Genomic DNA, 26,027 nt, shown 5'->3' with positions numbered 1-26,027 from the left:
CTCCTCTGTCCATCTCTTAGAGTTGGCTCAAATTCACATCCATTGAGACAGTGATACTATCTAACCATCTCATCCTCTGCCACACGCTTCTCCTTTTGTCTTCAATCTTTCCCAGCATCAGGGTCTTTTCCAATGAGTTGACTCTCTGCATCAGATGGCCAAAGCATTGGAGCTTCAGCTTCAGCATCAGTCTTTCCAATGAATATTCAGGGTTGATTTCCTTTAGGATTGACAAGTTTTGATCTCCTTACAGTCCAAGGGACTCTCAAGAGTCTTCTTCAGCACTACAGTTCAAAAGCATCAATTCTTTGGCGCTCAGCCTTCTTTATGGCCCAACTCTCATAACCGTACATGACTGCTGGAAAAGCCATAGTTTTGACTATACAGAGCTTTATCAGCAAAGTGATGTCTCTGCTTTTTAATATGCTGTCTAGGTTTGTCAGAGCTAGTCCTCCTAGTTCTACTGCCAAAGATAACTACCATGAACAATTTTATGTGTCCTTATAGAAATATCTACACACTAACACAACAATATTTGTGCTATTATTAGAATTTAATTAGGTTTTTAAACATCTGGCTGACCACTGTCTCTGCAGACTCATGCAGAGATTGTAGTCCACCAAACCCTGTCTGTCCCATATCCTCAAGTTACTAGACAGCCTTGCTGGTTCTGCATCTGGAAGCAGTGCTTTATTATTACTGCTTATTGAGTTTTATCATGCTGGTCTGTTCCAGCCTTTAGTGGTATCCAAGCTCTTTGCTTTGTCTCACCCATAGATTTAATAACTGAATTCAATATAAGAGCCCTATTGTCCCATCCTGTTTAAAATACTTCCTCCAACCCTGCTGAGCTTCCATCTCCTCATCTGTGAAATTAAGGAGTATGATTTGGTGGTCTTGGAGATCCTCTCTGATTTAAAATTCTCTGATACCATTCGAGGTGTGACATGCCCTGCTATGCCTCTTTCTAGCAGTAGCTAAAGCTTTGCAGTCTGGGAGAGTCCACACTCCCAAGACACACTGCAGGAAATAGTTATCCTGAGAAGCCCATCAAGGTCAAAGCAAACAGCTCTGATTAAATTATTCAGGCTTTAGTTTTAAAAGATGGGACACAGTAAGGTCAACTGAATGTGAAAATGTTTGCAGCCATTCTAAAGGGAGGGATCTGGCTTAGTACTTTTTCCAAGTTTCAAGCATTGGATACATTTTTTCCTGGAGGGGGAGTTTGATCTTTCAAAAAAGAAAACCTGTGAGTTTTAACTGCAGCTCCTGCTTCCACAAAGGTCAGCTAGAAGTTGGTAACTTCTGAAAGTGACTTAATTGCTTGGCTGGGCAATTCTTTTGGATGGGAATCTTCGCCTAACCAGACTTGTGAGGATTTTCTTGAAATGGAATTCAGTGCTACCTCAAAAAGCTTTTCTTTACTTAACCCCAGAAAAAGGACAGCCCCACAAAGCAGGGCAAGGATAGTATGGAAGTATAATTAATACATGAGTACACGTTAATTATTTGGCTGAAATACATTATGGGAATAATTTTCATTTTTAAATACTTTAACTTTTCTGCTTCCAGTGTAAAGGATTTAGCAGTTCCTAATTTTTTTCCCCAAGGGAATATTTTCAGGGTTTTGTTGGGACCAGAAACCATTGTCCTTCCCCTTGACACCACATACCACAACAGGGAATACGGTAGTACCCAGTCTCGACTCATCTGTGGGAAGTAGAGAAGGACTTTTGGGAAGAAGGGAGGTCGTGTAAAGGGAAATCCAGGGCATAAGAAATCACCAAGATGGTTAGAATTAAGTGCAGCTACTAGTACAGAAGGTGCCTGAGCATCATTTGACAAAACCAAGAATTCTGGAACCAGACTGCTGATTTCAAATCACCACATAACAGATGCATGACCTTAGCCTGTGTTATTCAACCTTTATGTGCTTTCCTTCTCATCTACAGATTAGAGGTCATACTGATGCTTGCTTCAGAGGCGTTGTATACATCACATGAATTAAGATATGTGAAGTGCTTAGGGCTGTACCTGGATCATGATAAGTTTCAATAAAAGTTTTCTACACAGTGTGTATATACCATGTATTTATAACACATATTTGAATTCTAATGAGACTTTCATGCCCATTAGGAGGGCTATTATATAAGTCAGGGTTCTCCATAGAAATAAAACCAATACAACTTTTATAATATAGAACCAATACAAATTTTTATATATACACACACATGTATACATATATAATATACATACACACACACACACACACACATATATATGTTCCCAAACATATACATATAAGTTCCCAAACATATATATACATATATGTAAGTTTGGGAACGGAGTCATGTGATTATAAAGGCTGACAAGTCCAAAATCTTTAGGGTGGGCCAACAGGCTGGAACACCAGGAGAGCTGATGCCACCCTTTCAGTTCAAAGCCTGTCAGGGTGGAGGACCAGGAAGAGCCAGTATTCCAGTTCTAGTCCAAAAAACCAACTGCTAGAGAATTCCCACTTGTAGGTCTTTCTGTTCTAATCCAGCCTTCTACTGACTGGATGAGGCCCAGTCCCATTATGAAGAGAAATCTACTTTATTCAAAGTCCACTGACTTAAATGTTAGTCTCATCCAAAAACATCCCCAGAGAAACACCTAGAATAATATTTGAACAAATATGTGGACACTGTATGAGACTTCCCAGGTGGCCCTAGTGGTAAAGAACCCGCCTGTCAATGCGGGAGACCTAACAGATGCAAGTTTGATCCCTGGGTCAAGAAGATCCCCTGGAGGAGGAAAATGGCAACCCACTCCAGTATTCTTGCCTAAAGAATCCCTTGGTGCAGTAAGTTCACACATAAAATTAACTATCACAGCTATTTACAAACACAGACACACAAACACACAAACAACCACACCACACATGTAAAACAAAACGGAAAATGAGTGTTGGCAAGGATGTGGAGATATTAGAACACTTGTGTATTGCTGGTAGGAACATACAATGGTGCAGTTACTGTGGAAAATAGTGTGACAGCTTAAAAAATCAATAATAATCCAATCCAAACAAATCATCAAAAAGTTAAACATAGAATTATCATTGAGTTAGCAATTTCACTTCTGGCTATAAAAACAAAATAATTGAAAACATGGACAGAAACATATATTTGTACATTTAAAAGTTCATAGCAGCATTATTCACAGTAGCCAAAAGATAAGACTCCTCCAAAGTAATCTGTATCCCTTATACCTATTCCAGTCAGGAGCAGGGCAGTTAACAGCCTTATACCCTCACTCTAGCTTGCAAACCTCGATAATAATAATAATAATAGCTGTGCATGCGTGCTCAGTCATTTTGGTCGTGTCTGACTCTTTGCGACACTAGGGACTGTAGCCCGCCAGGCTCCTCTGTCCACAGGATTCTCCAGGCAAGAATAATGGAGTGGGTTGCCATGCCTTCCTCCAGGGGATCTTCCCAACCCAGGGAATGAACCCATGACTCCTGCATCACCTGCATTGCAGGCAGGTTCTTTACCCACTGAGCCACCTGGGAAGCCCCCAATAATAATAATAATAATAGTTGATGCTTATATATAATCTGGCCCAATTACTGTGTTTTAAAATGTATAAACTCATCTTAATACAAGAATCCTATGAGTTAGATACTATTATTATCACTCCATTTTACAGGTGGGAAAAATGAAACACACAACAATTGCATACACCAAAACAATGACAATCTGGGATTCTAACCAAGACAGTTTGACTCCAAATTCCATGCTCTTCATCACTATACATTTTCCCCTGAGGGGCTGTAGACAAGTGATCCACAGCTTGTGACTATAGAGTGACCACAGAACTAGTACTAAATGTCTGTGAAGCCATATGGCAGGCAAGCATCATCTGTAAACAGATATATAATACCTGAGACATTTATGTACAAATATTTTTCAAATGTATATAGACGCTGCTGTGAAGATAAAAAAATCAATTTTAAAATATTGAATACATTGTGGCTTTTACTCATTATAGAGTTTCTTGATCACAGATACAGAGGAGAAATCAAAGCCCACGGTGATATATCCAATTAGAGTCTTCTTTTCTTTATTTCAAGACACTGATAGATTTGCTTTTCTCTGATATTTTAGAGAAACATAAATCAAAAGAATAAACAACTGCAAATTCTAAACAAAAGTGACTTTAAAAAATTATTTTATTGATGCATAACATCCATAGAGAAATGCGCACATATCATAAAGGAATAGCTGGATGAATTTTCATAAACTGAAACTACAGTATAACCAGCCCTTGGATCAAGAATATCAACCACATTCCAGAAGATTCTTCATACTTCTTGCAATTACTCTTCAACTCCCTTCAAGCTTAGACATTTGCAGAGGGTAGAATTGCATCTCCCCTCTTCCAGAAAAATATATTTGAATCTTCACCCCTAGTACCTGTGAGTAGGACCTTATTTGCACGTAGGGTCTTTATAGCTGTCATCAAGATGAGATCATTCTGGATTAAGATGGGCCCTCATCCTTGTTTTTTTTTTAAGGTTTTTTTTCTGTGCATGTCTGATTATGGAGTTAAATGTTCTGTGCTTTTCCTTTGCTGGTTCAGTGAAGTAAATTTATTTAATAAGCAAATAATAAAATAAAAAGTCCTTATTCTTAAAAGGATGAGGAGCCATTAGAGAAAGTGATTGTATTAGCTTATGAGGGCTGCCATGACAAAACATCACAGAACTGGGTGGCTTAAAGTACAGAATTGTATTTTCTCAGAGTTCTGGAGACTGGAGGTCCAAGGTCAAGGCGCTGACAGGTTTAGTGTCTTCTGAGGTCCCTCTCCTTGGTTTGCAATGACCACTTTCTCCCTGTAACCACAAATGGTCATCCCTTATGTCTCCGTGTGTCTAAACTCCTCTTCTTATAAGGACACTAGCTGGATGGGATTAAGGCCCATCCTAATAATTTTATTTTAACTTAATCACTCTCCTTAAGGGTTCTAACTTCAAAGACAGTCACATTCTGAAGTACTGAGTGTTAGGGTTTCAACATATGAATTGGGGGAACACAATTCAGCTCATAGCAGTGATTTAATACTGTTTTCATTTTTTAATGCCTATGATCACCTGGTGGCTCAGTCTGTAAAGAATCTGCCTGCAGTGTGGGAGACCTGGGTTTGATCCCTGGGTTGGGGAGATTCCCTGGAGGAGGGCATGGCAACCCACTCTAGTATTCTTGCCTGGAGAATCCCCTTGGACAGAGGAGCCGGATGGGCTATAGTCCATGCGGATGCAACGGGTGGGATAAGACTGAGTGACTAAGCACAGCACAGTACATGATCACTCTGACCTCATCATAGGGGACTTTTGCATAAGCAGGTTTTAGATAGTGAAGCCTAAGCTGAGAGGATTGTTGGTGGATGGCCCTAACACAGAGGCTGGCTCTGAAGCTGCAGTATCTGTGGTCTTTTTTTTTATTATGTAAAGAAATTCTGGTTTTAGAATATGGAAGGAAATGCCAAGTAAAGTTTTAAATTATCTTCCATAAGGAGGTTTGACACCAGTTTTTTCACATGTAATAGTTGCCCTGTCCATGACTGGCAGTGATTGCCTTAGAAGGAAAATTTTCCCACTCTCAGTAACTTCTACTGCTGCTACTGCTAAGTCGCTTCAGTTGAGTCCGACTCTGTGCAACACCACAGACAGCAGCCCACCAGGCTCCACCGTCCCTGGGACTCTCCAGGCAAGAACACTGAAGTGGGTTGCCATTTCCTTCTCCAATGCATGAAAGTGAAAAGTGAAAGTGAAGTCGCTCGGTCGTGTCTGACTCTTTGCGTCCCCATGGACTGTAGCCTACCAGGCTCCTCCGTCCATGGCATTTTCCAGGCAAGAGTACTGGAGTGGGTTGCCATTGCCTTCTCCACTCAGTAACTTCTAGGCAAGCACTTTTCAGGTTTGTTTTTCTCTCATTTCAAAGGACATGCCTCAAGACCTTCACTGTTGTTGTCATTGTTTTTTACTTACTGGTTCTGTTTGGCAGTGTTTTGAAAGGTTTGTAAACACAGGGCTTCCATGATCATTTATATATGGAAGCAAATGAGTAAATGCTCCTTCACTCAAGGAGTCTTTGTTGGGAGTCCACAATGTGCCAGGTGGTATGCTTGGCACTGGAGCTATAGGGATGTGCCCTCGGGGGCTTATGGCCTATTAGAAGAGCCAAAGAGTATAACAAAAGATTTCCAGAGAGTGTGATGGGTGTTATGCTATGTTAACCACTCAACCCAGGCTCTCATGTCTCTGAGACTTGTCCCTAATGATCCACAGGAACAGGACCTGGTGGTGATGTGGTACAGTAATCTTGCCATCCAGTCATAACAGATATAAGAGGTGGACAACTGGCCTAAGCTGGGTGACTTTGGTACTCTCCCCTTTCAAATTGGGGTCCAGGGATGCTCATTAGCCTTCACTGTTCACTTGAACTGGAGTGGGTTGCCATTCCCTTCTCCAGGGAACCTTCCTGACCCAGGGATTGAACCTGGGTCTCCTGCATTGCAGGCACATTCAGGCAGAATGCAGGGAAGCCTTTACTTGAACTAAGAACTTGTAAATTTAAGATCTTTATAGTCTATCTGCCCCCCATCTGTTCTACCTTCCTGTGGGAAACTCCCCTCAAGACTTGTAGGAGCCATGTGTCTACCTCTCTGAGGGAGGTTCTCCTCAGAGATAACTCCCCTTTACACAGGGTTTACTCTTCATCACATCCTATGTTCAGTTCAGTTGCTCAGTCATGTCCAACTCTGTGACCCCATGGACTGCAGCACGCCAGGCCTTCCTGTCCATCACCAACTCCTGGAGCTTACTCAAACTCATGTCCATAGAGTCAGTGATGCCATCCAATCATCTCATCCTCTGTCATCCCCTTCTCCTCCTGCCTTCAATCTTTCCCAGCATCAGGGTCTTTTCAAATGAGTCCGTTCTTTGCATCAGGTGGCCAAAGTATTGGAGTTTCAGCTTCAGCATCAGTCCTTCCAATGAATATTCAGGACATCCTATGTTAGGTGCTTGCAATGCATCATCTCATTTAGTCTTCACAACAATCTTTTGAGGTAGGTAGTATCCTTATCCTCACTTTCCAGAGGAGGAAGCAAGAGACAGCAAACCATTTACCAAAGTGACTCACTCCTGTAAAGAACTTCACAAGGGATTCCACCTTTCCATGTTTCCTAGGTGACTCCCTGGATAGTTCTTGCTAAGCATCTCATGTCAATTATAAACATGTAAATTATGGCTATACGAGGGAAGTGCATTAAATGCCAAAGAGAGACATAAACAAAGAAGGAACAAAAGAAGAGCGAGACACAGCGCAGTAAGGAGAGCAGTACCCACTGCTTGGAGGAGGTGGCATATGCCTCAGTGATTGGGTAGGAGTTGAACAAGCAGAGATAAGGGAAGGGACCCCTCTATAGGGGAGTTGGAAGTACTGGGCATGATTAGAAAGCAGTTGGGTGTCTTATTCAGCTGGGGTGTAGAGTGTATAGCAGAGTGACTGAGAGATGGGGCTGAAAAAGAGGCAGGGGTACCCCAACAGGAGTGTTACAGTTAACTTTATATGTCAACCTGACCAGGCTACAGGGTCTCCAGATATTTGGTCGAACATTTCTCTGGATATTTCTGTAAGGGTATTGTAGGGTGAGTTTAAAATTTTAATGGGTAGACTGATTAAAGCAGATTATCTTCCCTAATATGGATGGGCCTCATTCAATCAGTTGTTCTTAAGTAGAACAAAAAAAGTCATGAGATTATGATGGCTGACAAGTCCCAAGATCTACAGGATGGGTCAGCAAGCTGGAAACCCAGGAAATAGCATTGTTCTAGTCCAAAGCCCAGCAGGCTTGATACCCAGAAAGGGCCAATGTTTCAGTTCTAGTCCTAAGGCAGGAAATGCTAATGTCTCAGATCTAAGGCAGTTAAGTGAGAGGAATTGCCTCTTACTTAAGGGAGAGTTAGCTTCCTTCTGCTTTCTACCCTTGTCGGCTCCCACACACCACCTATTCCCCCACACGATAGCTAGAATGACTCAAAATTAATAATCAACTAGGATTGGGGCAGGATAAATTGGGAGATTGGGACTGAAATATACATACTTCTATGTACAAAATAGATAACTAATGAGAACACAGGAAATTCTACTCAGTGCTCTGAGGTGACCTAAATGGGAAGAAAATCTTAAAAAGAGGAGATATACATATATACATGACAATGCACTTTGCTATATAGCAAGAAACTAATACAACATTGTAAAGCAACTATACTCCAATAAAAATTTATTTTAAGAAAGTCAAATAAGATCATTTCCCTTCTCAAGACTCTCTACTGGCTTCCCATCACCCTCAGAACAACATCTAAAGTCCTTACCAAGTCCTCACACAATCTGACCTCAGCTTCCTCTCCATCTTCCCTCTCCATGACTTTACCTCCTCCAGCCACACTGGCCTCTTTGCTCTTCCACAAATACACCAAGCTCCTTCTCACCTCAGCATCTTTACATATGGGATTCCCTCTACCTGAGATCTGCATGGGCTCCTCTCTTCCACCATGCCCCTGCTCAAAGGTCTTCCAGAGAGGACTTCCCCAACTACCCTATCTAATGTAGCACCTTCTATCATTTTTAATCCACTGACCCCTTTCTATATTCTTTTTTAAAAACATTTATTTATTTTGCTGCACTGGGTCTTAGTTGCAGCATATGTGATCTGGTTCCCCAGCCAGGGATCAAATCCAGGCCCCCTGCATTGGAAGCACAGAATTTTAGCCACTAGACCATCAGGGAAGTTCTCCTTTTCTATATTCTTCATTGCACTTACTTCTATCTGAAACTGTATATGTGTTTGTTTTTCCACCTCCACAATAGAACATAGTCTCTGAGAATAGGGAGGTATTTTAGCTCATGGCTATATCAACAGCTCCAAAAAGGGTAGTTGACATATAGTTCATACTCATAAATAGTTGTTGAAGAAAGGACAGAATTTTGACACTTACATTTTCCCTTCAGGGAGGTAGGTACCAGTACTCCTTGGCTCACCACTATCTCAATCATTGTAGCAAAGTGCCTGACCCATCAGAGGAGCTCAGGGAATATACACTACATGGGTAATTATCTGTATTCTGATTATTCTTATACTTAGTTCTCTTCTACTCTAATCTATATAGGGACCAACTATTTATACCTCGTATCACCTATCATAAAGTTTTGTATTTCGTAGGTCGCAATCATGCTGAATTGTGTCTCTAAAGTGGATAGGAACTGCTTTGTATCTACAAGGCACTCTTTCAATATTTTTATTAAATTACTACTGAACATTTCCTTAAACCTTCCATTACTGGTTTCATTATGAAGAAGGAGCACACACATTAAACAAAAGAATGACTACTTGGGGAAGATTTCACCCTCATTTTGATTCATTGGATGATTTTATGTCTATGGCATTAGCAACCTACTATTTGTGCCACAATTATTTTGTTGCATACAGGACCAGATCCACTTATGTGACTGGGTTTTTTTACAGTGCCACTTTTGCCATTTTTTAAAGGAAGTTATCTTTGAACTATCATTTTAGGACATCTTGTTTTCAGAAAGTTGCATCTTCAGTGAAATACAACAGCTTTGATGAAAAGCACTTTTTGGAATAAGCAAGTGAAGAAGAGACTGTTCTTTTTAATCGGAGTGTCACAAGAGATTGAAATTGTCAAACACTTCACCCCTGCAAGAGAGTTCAAGTGGTGAGCTTAAGTTATTTCATTAAAGAGGGAAGTGAAGAGTAGAAAGGAGAGAAGGGAAAGAATGTGAGTGTTATTTAGTTAATTTCCTACGGAAAACTCCACTTGTGCTATATCAGCAAGCCCGAGCTGCAGTTGCACCTGGAGCTTTGGTGCCTTTCAACAGGATCAGGGGACAAGGTCCAGCAGAACCAAAGTGATGCAGGTTTTTGTTTCACCCACACATTCACTTGTCATACACAAAGCTCAGAATAACTTGTTTTCTCTCTGATTCTCAAGAAATCAAATTTAGGGATGGGACAAACAGGGGATTTTCTAGAATCTAATGACTCCCATTATAAGCCAAAGGCAAAAATGTTAGTTCGGGGTGGTGTGATAATGAAGCTGGTCATTAGCAGTTAGGAAATACCATTCCCGCAGCTCTTGCTCTGGTGAACCACATGAAATTGGTTGTAAGATTATAGATTGCCACTTTATCCTGCTCTCACTGATCTGTCACCTAACAAGAGTTGAAGTTTATCACCAGTTGCCTTTCTGTGCAGAAACAAAAGAAACTGAATAAAGCTGAAAAGAGTCTGTAAAAATAAAAAATCTGGAAACAATATGGAAGTATAATTTAAAAAAAAAGATTATCAGAGTCTAAAGGTGTACACACCCATTTGTAAGGGGAAAAAGTCACTCCCCTCCCCCCATCAAATAATCTATTCCCATAAAAAACTAAAGTGTTTTTGCTAAATGGCAGTGAATCATACACAAGGAGAATGTTTACCTTTATCTATGTAACTGAAACAGTTTTTTTAAGAAAATATGTACTATATTTTTTTTAATTTTGGTAGAACACGCAGACCCAAGTTTGAGAAGTACTGTGTGAAGAAGGTCTGGCTTCCCTCAATTTTAGCTTCTATCATATGGTCACTGGCTTATAACTCATATTTCTGGAATAAGCCTAAAAGTATGTTAACTATTACTTAGAGGTAAAAGAGGAAAATGCATACAAAGTTAGTGCATTTCTTTAATATGAATGTGTTTCTATTTCTGTGAGTCATGAAACACCAGGTTTTACAGGCATATCTTGCCCCCAAAATGATTTCTGAGTTACTATTACAGGTTAAATCCTTCAGTTAACCAGAAAACTCAGGGATGCATGTCATCTGGGAACTTTGGTTCCCAATTGAGAACTTTGGTTCTCTTAGTCTTTGAAAGACTGAGAGCAAAGGTCCATACAACTCAAAGGCATAGAAGCAGGGATGTGCTCTAAGTTGCTCATACTGGTTCATGAAAGCTAATTGTTAAATATTTAGGAATTTTGTGAGCTAGTTTGTAAAGTGATGATAGCCTGAAACCTGCTGTGATGGGAATACTTACACTATGGAAATTGGCACATTCTACATATTTTGCCCCTACCCCCTTTTTGAGGGCCATTTTACCAGTGCATCTCACAACATAGAAGGGTTTTTGGAAACACACAGGACTAGTCATTCAGGAGCTGGCAGGGTAAGCTCAGATGTCCAGGATGAGAGGCATGTAGTGGTTAAGAACATTGGTCTAAGGGGCAGGCAGGCAGGCAGATTTCTGATCTCAGATTGCTACTTATAGGGATTTCCCTAGTGGTCCAGTGACTAAAACCCCATGCTTCCAATGCAGAGGGCCCAGGTTTGATCCCTGGTCAAGGAACTAGATTCCACAGCCACAACTAAGAGTTCATATGCTGCAGTAAAGATCCCACATGCTGCAACTAAGACCCAGGGCAGCCAAATAAATAAATAAAAATAAATATTAGATTGTGACTTAGTTGTATGATTCTGATGAAGTTATTTACCTGAACCTGAGTTTTCTCATTTGTAAAAATGGAATAATGTTAGCCACCACACATGTTTGTGATAATTAGGTAAAACAACGTAACTCTGGGAGATAGTGAAGGACTGGGAAGCCTGGCATGCTGCAGTCCATGGGATCACAAGGAGTCAGACATGACTGAACATCTGAACAACAACAACAAATGTTTGTGATGATTAGGTAAAACAATATGTGCATAATCATGGCTTCATCTGAAGCTAGTACCTGGCACACTGGAATTGTAGTAGAAGGCACAGAGGCATTAAATGTTAGGTAAAATTTCAAATACACATGGCTAGCTAATTGCTTCACAGACCTCTAGATCCAAACCACTTCTTTTCCAGGTCTGATCACTCCTAAGGTCTCATCTGGTGCCTCTATGCCTTGTCTTGAACTTCCTGTTTGCCTGTTCCCTCTCTCTGTCTCTGTCTGTATATGTCTCTATTTCTCCTGTTTTCTCTCTCTGTCTCTCACTTACTGATCTTGTCCTGACCGCAGAGTGTTAACTGAGGTGTGGTGGGGGATGAATTCATCTGTAGTCAGTATGTTGAACAAGCACAACTTGTGACATAATCAAAACACGATTTTATATTTATCTCCTGTCTGGTAGTTCCTCAAAGGGTTAAAACATAGAGTTATCATATGACCCAACAATTTCATGCCTAGATATATATACCCAAGAGGAATGAAAACAAATGGCCAAACACAAACTTGTACACCAATGTTCATAGCAATCATAGTCATAATAGCCAAAAGTTAGAAACTACTCTAATGTCCATCAATTGATAAATGGATAAAGAAAATGTGGTACATTCATATACTGGAATATTATTGGGCAATAAAAAGGAATGAAGTATTGATTTGAAACAGCATGGATGACCCTTGAAACCATCATGCTATGTGAAAGAAGCCAGTCACAAAATATCATGTAACATGATTCCATTTATATGAAATGCCCAGAATAAGCAAATCTGTGGAAACAGAAAGATAATTAGTAGTTGCCTTCAACCCTAGTTGCCTAGGGTTCAGGTGCTTGGAGGGAAATGGGGAATGACTGCCAATGAGTGTGGGGTTTCTACTGGGATGATAAAAATGCTGTATAATTGATTGTGGCCGTGACTGCACTAGATTTGGGGTGAAGAAAGTTGAACTCTCTTCTCCTCCTGGGGAGATAGAGAAGACTTACACACTTCCTCCCCAAAGAACCTTCTCAACAAATCTCTCCCACACTCTGATCCTTTTTTATATCCTTAATCTGGCTGAAGGATTCAGGGATCACAATTCAGAACTGTCCTTGGAAACTGTCCCTCTCTCTGTCTCTGTTTCTCTCTGGAGGTGTCTCTGTATAGGTATATGTGTCTGTATAAGTCCTTTGTTTTGTAAATTCTTCAACTGTAACATGACCCTTTCAATTGTAACACGACCCGAGACACTGAAGTCTCCAGGCCTGGTATGCACAAACACCATGCTTACTTGTCACCTGGCCGGGTTCCTGGGCAGTCTCTGCTCTCAGGGGCTGGGCCTGCTCAGCAACTGACCTTTAGACCATGGGGAGAGATCCTAGGGAGTGGGCAGAGACTAAGTTAGTCGTGTGTGTGTGTGTGTGTGTGTGTGTGTGTGTGTGTGTGTGTTTAGTAATTTAAACTATCCAGAATTTCATCCAATTATGAGGCTCAACACACAAACGTTGCCTCATGGGTGGCCACTACAGGGGATCCAAACCACTGATAACAGTACAAACCTATAAAAGTGACACAGAAAGAAGGACTCATCTTCCAGTACTCTTCAGCCAAATTCTCTGTGTACCTGGAGGCACTGGCCAACTGGCATTGGCTCTTGCAAGCACATGCATTGTCCCCTGCCTGCAGCCAGTCCAGACCGTGTCCATAAGTTACACACACAGCCCAGGAGGAGGCAGACATGTCATTGTTCAAGCCACACTGATGCAACCCCAAATGCAAAGCCAGTCTTTCACTGAAGTAAATTTCAGATTTAAAATTTTGTATAGAAAGGAAACAATGACTATTGATTTGTATTCTGTGGGAAAGAAACCAGAGAGGCCTTTGACCTACTTATATTTTATTAAAAAGCCTCTGGTCTGGCAAAGCATTTGTGTACTGACCTCAGACAGCCCATTACATCCTCTCCTGGAAATCTCACCATCTTCCTTCCTGGCACCCAGATGCTGATTTTATCAGCTCCTCTCCTGTCACCTCTGGTAAGCGGCTATGGACTGAGTCAGTCTGAGGGGATCTCACCACATCTAAATCATGATATCACCTTTCTATACCCCCTCCTGGTGCTCAATTCACATTGACTTCTATTGTCTTCACATTTTCTACATCTTATCTCTTCAAGGTCAGGGACTATGTCTTCTGCTTTGTACTTCCCATCTATTTTCTACCACACGGTTTTTGATAATTATTGCTCTTTTGATAGTCATTGTTATTTTGATAATTTTTGATAGTTTGTTCTTTTAGTAATTCATGTCATTGCTACTATTCTTATACTTAATGCTTGTCAAGGACACACATCCTGTGTCGAACAACAAACCAAGTGTTTTCACGCATCCCTTAGTAATGCTCACAGCATCATTAGAAAGTGGGCACAATTATTAGTGGGTTCATAGAGGAGCATGCAAGGACTCTCAGAAGCTGAATCTCCAGCATGAAGCAGCCAAGCTGTCTTAGCTCCATCTGGTTCCCAAGAGTTATCATAGGTTGGATTACAGAGTAGAGGTTGGGAGATAAGGGTTACTTTTCTAACATTTCCTTTATAGATGAGCAATAATCCCAGGTAAGATTCTGAAACCCAGAAAGGGGATTTGCCCCTGACACAATAATTTGTCCAGGGCAAGGAAGAGTGTACATGTAGGATACCTGACCCCCAGGCCAGCAGTCTTGCTTCTACACCCTGGTGCTCTGCTCAATGACAAAAATACTCCTATTGGTAACTTAGTCTTTTCCTACTTCTCTACTGTAGAACAAACCACCCTTTAGCAAAAACCAAAATAGCAATTTTCTGCAGAGTAGATAATCACTCACTCTAGCAAACTGAAACAACATTTTGTGGTTAAAATAGGAGAAAAGTGAAAAATCTTTCACTTTGCTTCTCTCTTGTATATAAAAAGGATACATGTGTGTCTGTGTGTCTACACTGTATGTACCTAGTTTCCAGTTCACTTAACTTATAAATCAGTGCTGCTCCAGGTCTGGCCACCCACCCACTGCTATTCTGAAAGTCTTTCATAGACTAGAGCAGAGCCAAAGAGAATCTGCTTCTGTGACTATTATTTATAATCTTCAGTTTTAAAAATCCACATCCTGGAAAACTTCTGAATAGTGCGGCGTTGACGAGGCATGGGGGAGGCTGACTGAGAGAAAGGGGAGGGAGAGGAAGAGCTGAGGCTGCACTGCCCCTAGCAAGCCCCTCCCAGTTTTGTTTACATTTTAACAGAGGTCAGTTTAGTGGACATTTACAGAATGCTTGTTACCTGCCTGGTTCTGCTAGATGATGAAGATGCAAAACTGAATGAGACTCCATCCCCAGCTTTAAAGGCTCATAGCAATGGGATAAACAGACATATCAGAACAAATACTCTTACATAGATAGGGAAGATTAAAAGGAAACTTTAAAAAGCTTTCCAGTACCAAAGGAATCATATTAAGGAGGAACTTTCTAGAGGCAATATAGTAATATACAACAGTCAGACTGACAGAAAGCTTGGGTTCACTATCCAACTCCATTTCTAAGTTTCTGTAATTCAATTGCAAATGAGATAATGTCCATATTTATACCCGGGAGTTGTTGTCAGGATTAGAGAAGATAATGCATATCCAACACACATTGCAGTATTCGGCATGTCATAAGTGCTCGGTAAATTATATAACAGTAAAATAAAATATTGGTTAAAAAATAAAAATTAGGGAGTTCCTGGCAACTGGAAGCATAAAAGCAGACAGCCACTTGGGTGGAGATGAAGAGGGATTCACAAATCAGATTAGAGCTTCAGAACTTTACAGGCTGTAAGATGCTACATTTTTAGGCGTATTTCTTAAGAAGAGGGGCCACGTGTGTGAACCCAGGGATGAGGACAGGGGCATAAGTGGGAGAGTAAGGGGAGATGCTAGAAGGAGAGTGAAAGTGTAAAAGCATAATAATAAAGTCCCTGTCCTCTAGCAGTTGACAATCCAGCTAGAGAAATAAGACATATCCCTGGGGGAAGCTTAGTCAATAAAAGGCAGGATATACTAAGCGTTTATTAAGCAGTAAAACAAACTAATTCATCAATAATGGTAGCATTCAAGATACTGAGGCTGGCTATGTAAGATGTTTTTGTACAGCTAGGCCTCCTGACATTCATCTCACAGATTTTTTTTTTAATTTAGCAAATATTGCCAGAGACCCATTTTGCACTAAGCACTGTTCAAAGCACTTTACAAATGTTAACCAATTCAATCCTCATGATAACAACTTTATATCTACTTGCCTATTATTATCCCCACTATGCAGATGAGAAGGTAGGAGACTTGCCTAAGATTTCACAACTGAGAGGAACAGAGCCTCAAACCCGTCGGCAATCCAGCTTCAGAACCTGTGCTCTTCACCATGTGTGTGGCTCACAGAATCATGCACAGTGCTAGAGGCTGGAGGCTCAATGGTGAGTAAAAGCCCCAACATTCTTGGAGCTTATATTCCACTGCAGGGAGATAGCAATCAACAAGCAAATCAATAAGTATAGAATGCCATGGAATTGTAAGTGCTATGAAGAGAAATAAAGCAGGATAAGGGTGCTAAAGAGAGATGGACTGGTGAGCTTTTTTCGAAAGACTGGTTGGAAAACCTCTCTGAAGAGCTGAGACCTAATTGAGGTGTAGAAGAAAGATACAGAAAGTGAAGCCAGGCAAAGCAGGTAGCAAGTAGAAAGGCTCTGAGTACAGTAGCATGCTTGGCAGGTTCAAAGAAGAGCAGTGTGCTTAGAGTAGACATAAGTGGATGTGTGGTCAGAAGATATTGAAGAGATTGCCAATGGTTATCATATGTAGAAAGAGTTGGGCTTTTGTTTTAAGTGTGATAGGAAGCCATTTGCAGATTTTCAGGAAGGAAGTGATATGATGTGATATCCAGACATATTGTTGAGTGGAGAATAGACACTGGGAAACCAGGAATGGACACAGGGCAGCCAGTTAGGGGGCTGGTTCAGTAACCAAGGCCAGAAATGATGGTGGTTTGTCCAGTGGTATCAGGAAAGGCAGTAAGCACGGTCAGATTTGAGATATATCTTGAAGATACAGTCTGCATGACTTGATGCCATGTTATTCATTTATTTGTTCACTTATTATCCATCTCTGGTGGTAGGAAATGACCCCCAAACAGGCAAGAACTTGGAGTGTTTGTTTTGTCTGACTTTTCATCACTTTATCCCCAGTTCCTAAAATAGTGCCTGCCATACAATTGGCACTCAATATATATTTATTATGTACTTGTTTAATGAATAATGCATTGAATATGAGGGGTAAGGAAAAGAGAGATGTCAAAATGACTCCATCATGGGGCTGGTTTTGTGTATTTCCTGATTCATTATGAAATCAGCCTTAATCCTACACTAGTTTCAAGACAAGTTGGTGAATATATATCCATCCAAGAATCACAGGACATGACCTTGGGAGGTCATCTAATGCATCCTGGTACCCTCAGATGAGAGTAAATAGTCATATTTCTTTTGCTATATGAGGCAAACTGAACCCCAGAGAGCCAAAGTAACTTAAAAATTAAACATAATGATGACAATAGACACATTTATTTTGCACTTACTACTTTACAGATCCATTGCAAGGTGCTTTATAATTCTCATCCTTCTCATGTTATCCCTATGTTACAGATGAGGAAAATATGACACTATGAAGATGAAGCAGTGAGCCTGAAGCCACACAATCAGGAAAGAATGGAGCCAGGACTCAAATCCAGATCTAGTTTTATGTTAAAGCTACAACCCTATACAATTTTCCAGAGTCACATAAGTCATTGTGTTGTAACAACCAGTACTGGTCTCCCATCCTCCTGAGTTAGGTAGATAAGAGCAGCCTGAATAGTTGGCTTCTGTGGGTTCCTGCACTGATTTTATTGTTCTTATGTTCTTTGAACTTGGTCCCTATTAAATTGAGGAAGTGGACTGAGAGTCAATCTATTGCATTTCTCAGTCCCTAGTTTCAATCTCCACAAATAGATTACCTTTAATGAAACATACAGCAGGCTAGCTTGAACATGCGATACTGTGTATATTATTAGAACAAATTACAGAAATTTTGGAATTGATTCTATTGTCTATTCAAAAGATTCAAAAGCTACTTTATCTTCTTTTTATGTTCAAATCAGCTATAAATGGCTTAGAAGTTGGATAACCTTTTCCTATACTACATAGGTCACTGGTTATCATTGGTTACCTTTCCAAGGTTCCTATGCATTTTAACGACATCTTGATTAAGACTGTTATTCAATCTCCAGTGCTTACTTATGAGAGTTTTATATATAGCCAATAGCTAACACTGAATCACTGTTTCAGATGTTAAAGCTTCAGTTGAAGAGAAGTAAAAATTCAAAGCATTTCATGGCACACTGAGTTTTCAAAGGATAACAATTTCTATTTTCCTAAACTTTTATGAGAATGTCGTTTTTATTCACACAAGCATTAGATGGATTTTAGAAATGATTTAACACTTTTTGATATTAGAACATGTGAAATAGTCACAAAACCAAATGTTTCATATGAAAAAAATATGTATATATAATCCAGAAGGGTAAGCAAATAATTATAACATAGAATTGATTATGAACTTATTGTTAATACCAAGCACTGAACAGAGAGTTATAAGACAGAGCAAGAATAAGCTGCAGGTAGAGAACCAAAACAATATTTTCATATATTTCCTAACATGGAGAACTCGAAAGGGCCAATATCACATGATTTATATTAACTCATGATGGCTATTTGGTGGCATGCTGTTTCATTTGAGAAAGAGATAGAATTGGGCCAACAGAACTTAAAACTCCTACACTAATAGCTAATATTTGGGGGTACTTAACTCAATCTTCACAACAACTTTGTGAAACAGTTAATATCCTAAGTATCATTTTGCAGATAGGGACAACATGCAATGTGAGATTGGACCAATATGCAAAACACGGTGACATGAAAAGTAAGTGGCTGACCAGGGATTGGAATACAGGCACTCCAGACTTTTAACCTCTGTGCTCTGGTATCTCTCAACAACATAATAATTTAAGTAATATCATTTTTAAGCTCTTATTATATGCTAGGCCCTACTTTGAGACTATCTTATCTTTTATCTCATTAATCTTTCTGACATCCCAATGAACTTGGGTTTTCTATTGCCACTTTAAAGACCTTTAAAAGGCTTAGATTTACCTTGTTACTTATCATTGCTTTTTTCCCTTTCCCCATTGGGTTGTTGGTGACAGGAGAGAGAAACAGGATGGATGCTTGAAAATATGGAATCTCAAGACCAAAGAAGTTTGAACAATAACTAAAGCCTAAGCCCTAATATGAGCCTCAACCCCATACCTCTGACTGGCTTGAACCTCCATGGACAATATTGTTACTTCTAGACCCTCCTCTCTGAACTCTTTGAATGGAAATTTAGTTCTGTTTCAGATTTTAAAAAGGAAAACCTTTCCTCCTCTTAAAGAAGCTGAAGTAAAACAAGATGAAGCTATTAGTTAAAAGGAATTCATGAGAAAAATAAAAAGCTATGAGAGTTCAAGACTGCTCCCAAAGCTATCAGTTTTCTAAACAATATAAAGCTAAAGGGGGGAAAGGTGGAGGTATTGATCTTATTGACAATCCAAACAACTGCAAAATGACTAGCGGAAATGGCCTTGTTTTAACCTTGAGACCTTCATCAAAAGTATAATGGATTTTACAGCCAGATGTGGAAAAGGTATATACCTTCTTCTCACATCCCATTGGCCACATGCCAGTCATATGGTTCAATGTAATTGCAAAGGAGGCTAGGAAATGTAGTCTTCCTATGTGACTAGGCAGAGAAATAGAGACTTGATGAATGTATAGATCATCTCTGTACCCAAATATAATGATTTCTACAATTTTACCCCTAGATTTCAATTTAATATTTGAGGAGGTAATTATGAAAAAGAATGAAATGAACTGTATCCCCAGCATTTAACACTCTTCCTAACATACTGTAGGAGGGCAATAAATATTTGTTGAGTGAATGAATGAAATAACCTCACACATTTGGATGACAAACTCATCACCCTATTAGACTTAGAATACAAACAGAAATTCACCTTGACCTGGCTCCTCCCTGACTTTCATTTCTTCCCCAGAACATTTATGGTTAAGAGGTTACTTTTAAGAGCATAGGATGGAGAAATTCATTCTAGAACATAAAACCAAGGATTCGGTCTTGGCTTTGACATTTTCTAGGTATATGGTTGTTAACAAAGTCCTTCAACTCAATGAACCTCAGATTCTTCATCTATAAATGGTAGTGGGAGAAATGTATACCTATTTCCAGCAGTCCTTTCACCTCTTTCTTGGATAACAGAACACAAATTGTTTGTTGGTAACAATGTGCCCATCCTCAGGGGATAATGATTGATTTAAGCCAGCGATGGCCACTAATTGATCTAAAGGTAAGGCTGTGATCAGGTTATGGCCAATGGAATGAAGGGGAAAACTTCTGGAGGCTTTCAGGAGAAATCCTCCCAGATAAAAGAGAAAGCTGCCTGAGAAGGACTTTTTGGCCCTATCCATTTATTTCTTCTTGAAATGCTGAGATGTGGGATTATGCAACTTGGAGCTGCTGCAGTTTTCTGGGTTCTTTGAAAGGAGACATTGCATACACACCAAAGATCCAACACAGAAAGACTGAAGGAACAGGGTCCTCAGTGACATTTTTGAGCCTTTGAAACACTCCTGGGAGAAACTATTTCCAGTCTTGGAAGTGCCTTTCAAGTGTTACCTGGAAAATGTGCACCCCTATAGTTTGAACCAGTTTATTTGCATATCCTGTTACTTGCAGCCAAGAACATTCCTAAATAACAAAGTAGATAAGTTTTAGAGGTCTTTGCAGGTCCAAAATTGCCAGAGTATTAAACAACATTCCAAAAGGGTTGGGGGGGTGGAGAGGAAGCAACAGTCCTGGAATATACGAAGGGATAGGAAAAGTTTAAAAAGACGAAGAAACAATTGTAGGTGGTTAAACTTGGATACATCAACCAGGTGACAAGGATAGCATAAAGCACTAAACGCAAATTGGAATGCCCATAGAAACAGAAAATTGGGCCAGGTCCCTATGGAGGAGAGAAAAGAGCAGGCGCAAGTTTGCAGGAATGGCATTAGAGGGTAAATGGAACCTGAACAAATGCACAGCTTGATCAAGAAACAAATGACCATAAAAAAGCCTTTTGAAATTATATTCATTCAAAGTAATTTCTGTCTTTTGATAAGTAAAAGAGTTCTAAAAACAAGTAACTTCAAAATGATCCGTTCCCATCTAAATTTTATGTGTCTGTAGTTGATTTTTTTTAACTAGAAAAGATCATTTATGGGTCAGAAGATTAGAATATGTTGAGTGTCAGACTAGAATAAAAAATGATGATGATTATCTACAGTTCTTCACAAAACAAAGCTACTCACTGCTTGTGTCTGATTCTGTAGTGGCATTAACCTTTTTGATAGAAAATCTATGAGCAAAATATCTGATATTTGTAAAGTACTCCATGAATATTGGTTGATCTGATTCTGTAGAAGATATTTTAAGTGACTATTCTCTATTCAGAACAATAACCAGAAGTAACTGAAGGGCATCAGTAGGCAATGCATGAACAAGAACACTTCTGGGGTCTTCTGGAAAGGATATAAAGACTTCAGGTCCTACTCTGAACAACAGATCAAATATACAACCCTTATCTGAGTGACGTGCAGAGGGTTATAATAATAAAAAAAAAGGACCAAGGTTTATTGAGTGATCACCAAGTGCCACACATTGTATATTCTTTTCCTCATTCAATTCTCGTAACAGTTCTCTAAACTAGGAGTCTTAACTGTCTGTTTTATAAATGAGGAAAGTGAGAATTGTGTTAAGTAATCTCGTCAAGGTCACTTGGAAAGCAACAGAACCAGGACTAAGGCTTAGTTCTATCTGACTGAAACATCCTTTTGTTTACCATTATTCTACACTGGCACTCAGGAAAATAAAAAGAAGAGGAAAATTAAAAGAAAGAGTGGGTTCAGTACAGTCAAGGCTAGAAGAAGATGCTTCTCAGCTAGGCAGGATCAAAGAAGTGTAGGCTAGGAGCAGGAACTGGAAATCGAACAAAATCTTCCTTGGAGATTTGAGAGGGTTGGGGGAGGGAGATGACTCAGCTTGGAACTGGGATAGAAACAGGTAAAACTGAAAAATCAAATCAAATGCAGACTTCTAAAATAATTAGGAAGAAAAAGAATTGTACAAAAAACAGCTGAATTCTGGTATCCAGTGTATCTGGATTTCTCTGGTAACAGTACATTCCAAAACAAGTTTTTACCTCCTGTACCGGGTTTGTCCTAATTCAGCTTTTTTGATATCTGATGGAACTTTCATTCTGCAAAAAGGAAAATACTTGATGAATGTTCCACTTGCCTTGTTAGCAATTTCTTCTTTTAGAAGATTCAGGGAGCAATGATGAGGGACATGTGACTGGGTGGAGAGTGTGCTGATGAGCTCAGATTTTCAAAGGGCATGTGCAAGAAGAGAGATGAGGGACACAGAATCAAACTGAATGTACAAAGACTTAGCAAAGCCCAGTAAGAGCTATATCTGGGAAGCTAAAGCCTCGAATCTCTGAGGCTTATTTAAAAATGCTAAGAACAATGAAAAAGGGTTCTTGTAGTTTTTACAGAGCCTTCTGCTCAGGGCTGGAACCACAATGTTAACAGATAGGAAAAAAGAAATAACAAATGGAAACAAATGGTCAAATAAAATTAGAATAATATGTTTACAAAGGAACTAGGAATGAAAACCTGATTAGTATGTAGGCGGACCACAAATACAGTGCAGAAATCCTAGGCCAGCAACCAAGGGGTTGTTACTACCCCTAGGATCGAAGGGACATGAGGAGAGATTGCCAGAATCTGGAAGAAAAGAGAATCATATAGACCAAGAAGCCTTGAGAGAGAGCAGTTACCTCCAAGAGTGGGACTTTGCAGGAATGGGGTAGGGGTGGGGTTGCCCAAGTCCCTGCCCTTCCCTCCAGTCTCTTGTAAGGAGTCCCCTTGGCCAAATCCATCTAGAATCCAGAGGTCAATGGAACCTTTTAATGTAGAACATACAGGGAAGTTCTTAGGGTAGAGGGCAGAGGGCAAAGCCGAAAAGGGTTATCATGAAACTAGGGGAGGCACTGTTTCTCCAGAAGATGGCTGGCATGCTGCCCCAATGACACTGTGCTTCTAAAACAACCAAATATTAACCATCAGCACATCTTTAAAGCACAGACTCTTCTCAGCATTTCTCTGGCTCTACCTACTTTTGCTTCACTACTTTTGCTTCCATAGCCATTTTATCTGAGCCAATGAGGATGGTGCCACACGCCTCCAATTCTGCAAATATTTCTGGTACAAAATGCCTTCTTTCTAGATTGCAGCAATGCATCAATGTTTCTAGTCCTCTCTAGGTTTTAGCAGGCTGAGAGGAACGACATGCCTGGTTACTATGCAGCCTACAGCTGAGACAGCTGACACCAAAGATCCATGTTTCCCTTCCATTATGTAGCCTTGGTACTGGGAAGCAGCCACCCAGCCAGGAACTACATCACCCAGACTCATGTTCTTCTAGATGGGTGTCAGGTGACTAGTTCTGGCCAATGAAATGAGAGGTGATGCGTGTCCGCAGAGCCAAGACTGTTAGTATGCAGTGTGACCTCATGCTCACTCTCTTTCCACAATGACAATGGAGATCAGATGCAAAAACTGAGATGTCACATAGGATAGACCCAAATATCTAAGTCACTACTTACCTAAAAAACATTTCTGCCATGTGACCAGGAATAGTCACAGTTTGAAAGTGACAAGTAAACTTTTATTTTGGTAAGAGTGATTGATTCTTCATTATAGCAGTTGGCCTGTCCTGACTAAAGTAAGGCATTTCACTCTGTAGTGACCTCCTGTAATCCCACTGTCAAATTCTCCAAGCTTGGCTTCAAATTATAATAGCTAGAAAAAAAGACTAGAGTAGAAAATTGTCTACTTGCTGTCTCACCAAGATTTTCCTGTTTGACCATCTTTATAGGAAATATCTGATTAGATTTTTTTTTTCTGTTAGAAAACATCCAAATTATTTCTTTTTTCTGCAGTTCTGGAATCATATAAAAAATATAGGAGTTGGAGTATAAGTTCTACCACTTACTTCTGCTGCCTGACCTTGGTCAGATCCCATCAGCTTACTTCCCTGTCAAACAAGGATATTAATAATGCCTCTCTGTCAGGTTGTTATGAGGATCAAATAAGATAAGGGATGTGGAAACATTTTGTTCACAACAAAGTTTTAGACAAAATTAGTTCTCATCTCCAATAACAGCGAGTCAAGTTGCATTTGCCTTTTTAAGTTCCTTCTCTCTGGTCATGGTGCTATGAAGTTAATTCCCCCCTCCCTTTCTCTCAGGTGGTCAGGTTCACTTCCTTCCACTCTCTCTCACCTCTATTAACAGGAAAGTAGTTCTTTTCTCTGGAATTTTTGCAATTTGAGTTTGGCCCAAGGAAGAATAATTTTAAAAAATGAATCCAAAACAAATTAATAGAAATCATTTCTGTACATCTTGGGGCCATGGTTTACAATAAAGCTCATTCTTTGCCATGGGCTGTAGTTTCACATTGAAGTTGTTGAATTCCTCATTCAACAACCCCCTCCGAAAGAAAAACATATATGTAATCTCCAATGCCTTGTCCATTGTTCCCAATAGAATATGGTTCTTTGTTATTTTCAATTTCCCTTGTGTTTATAAGTAGGATTTTTTTTCAATCACAGTGTTCTTTTTTAACTCAAGACATAAATAGTGGATCTAGTTCATTTCTCTTGTTTTATAAATGAGGAAAGAGAAGCCCAGAGATATTTCAGGACCCAGTTTAAGTATCACCTCCTCCAACAAGTTTTCTCAGTGTTCTCTTCTCCTTCACAAGCTGAGCAGGGTACCTACCCTTCCTCTGCCACAGAACTTAGTAATAGACAGAAAAAGATTCTGAACTCCTTGGAGAAAGGAACCAATTCTTCTCTCCATCTCAGGAACCTTGGACCTCCATGTAAATCTCCAGCCATCTACTGCTTCTATTTCATTGTCCCAAACAGTGTCACATGATCACTCTTAGCTTGCCAAGGAGGTTAAGAATGAGATTTTTTTTTAACAGAGCACACTACCTCACCTCAAAAACTCAGGGATCTGTGAGAAAGTAAGAAGAGGAGATGAATATTAAGTTGGCCACTCACAGTGTCTGCTGCTCTCTGTGACACAGTAGAAGCTTGATAACTATTTGTAGGCTGAATGACAGCACTGGACATTCAAGGTTGAATGAGTAGTTCATCCTAGAGGTAGAATAGAGATTGGGTCTTAGGTATTCTGCGTTTCCATCCAAAGCTCTTTCTATCCCTAGACTACCTCAATATTATAAATCCAGTAATATGAGTATTTGGTTCTGCATTCTTTTCAAGGATCATCCTTCTATCTCTCTCAGTATCTGAATTCCTCTAAATGATATGTAACCAATCCTATTATTGGGGGTTTTCTTTCCAATTCCTCTGTAGTATTCACCCAGAAACCTTAGTAACAGGAATGTGACATTGATGAAAATCTAATAAATTGAAGATCTTTGTGGGGTTTTGTGGGGTTTTCCCAGTTTTTGACTTGACTTACTTCCAGACTCAAATTTATTATGACAGGTAACTCTCTCTCACCCAACACTACAGAGTTATTAATAACTTGTACTGCTGAATAAATCAGAGACCCTGAAAAATGTGGAGTAAGCATTTGTTATGCACATATGGGATTTACCAAGTTTACACATTAGAAGGTCTAATATTAGGATTCATATGTTGTGCAAGGTTTTGCAAAGGAAAAGACATTTCACATCTTTCCGACTTTGAAAATAGGGTATACTTTGCATGCAAACAAGTCTATGTGAGTATAGTGATTTTAAATAAATCACCAAGAGACAAGGTTTGAGTAAACTATAAGAAACATAGTTTCAAGATTATTTTAAAAGCAGAAAATAAAATTGGGTCCAAGAATTTACATGCACCAGTGAGTGAGGAATTAGTAGGCTCTGCTTAGATTGGGTTCTACTCGTAATTAGCAGCGTGACCTTATGGAACTCCTTTAACATTTAGGGGCTTTA

The 26,027-nt window shown here is 39.7% G+C and overlaps 1 protein-coding gene across 1 annotated transcript in view; it reads right to left on the bottom strand.

Annotated features, from left to right (window-relative positions):
* ABTB3 (ankyrin repeat and BTB domain containing 3) overlaps positions 1-25,218 on the bottom strand; it is a 462,092-nt gene extending 436,874 nt beyond the window's left edge. The window contains exon 1 of the mRNA XM_081591335.1: positions 25,123-25,218. The gene's annotated coding sequence lies outside the window, so the exon portion shown is untranslated. The remainder of the gene's footprint in view (positions 1-25,122) is intronic.
* Between the last annotated feature and the right edge of the window lie 809 nt (positions 25,219-26,027).

The sequence above is a fragment of the Giraffa tippelskirchi genome, chromosome 4, assembly GCF_054371585.1.
Source record: "Giraffa tippelskirchi isolate mGirTip1 chromosome 4, T2T-mGirTip1v1.2.pri, whole genome shotgun sequence".
Classification (NCBI taxonomy): domain Eukaryota; kingdom Metazoa; phylum Chordata; class Mammalia; order Artiodactyla; family Giraffidae; genus Giraffa; species Giraffa tippelskirchi.
This window is presented reverse-complemented; position numbering and strand designations above follow the sequence as displayed.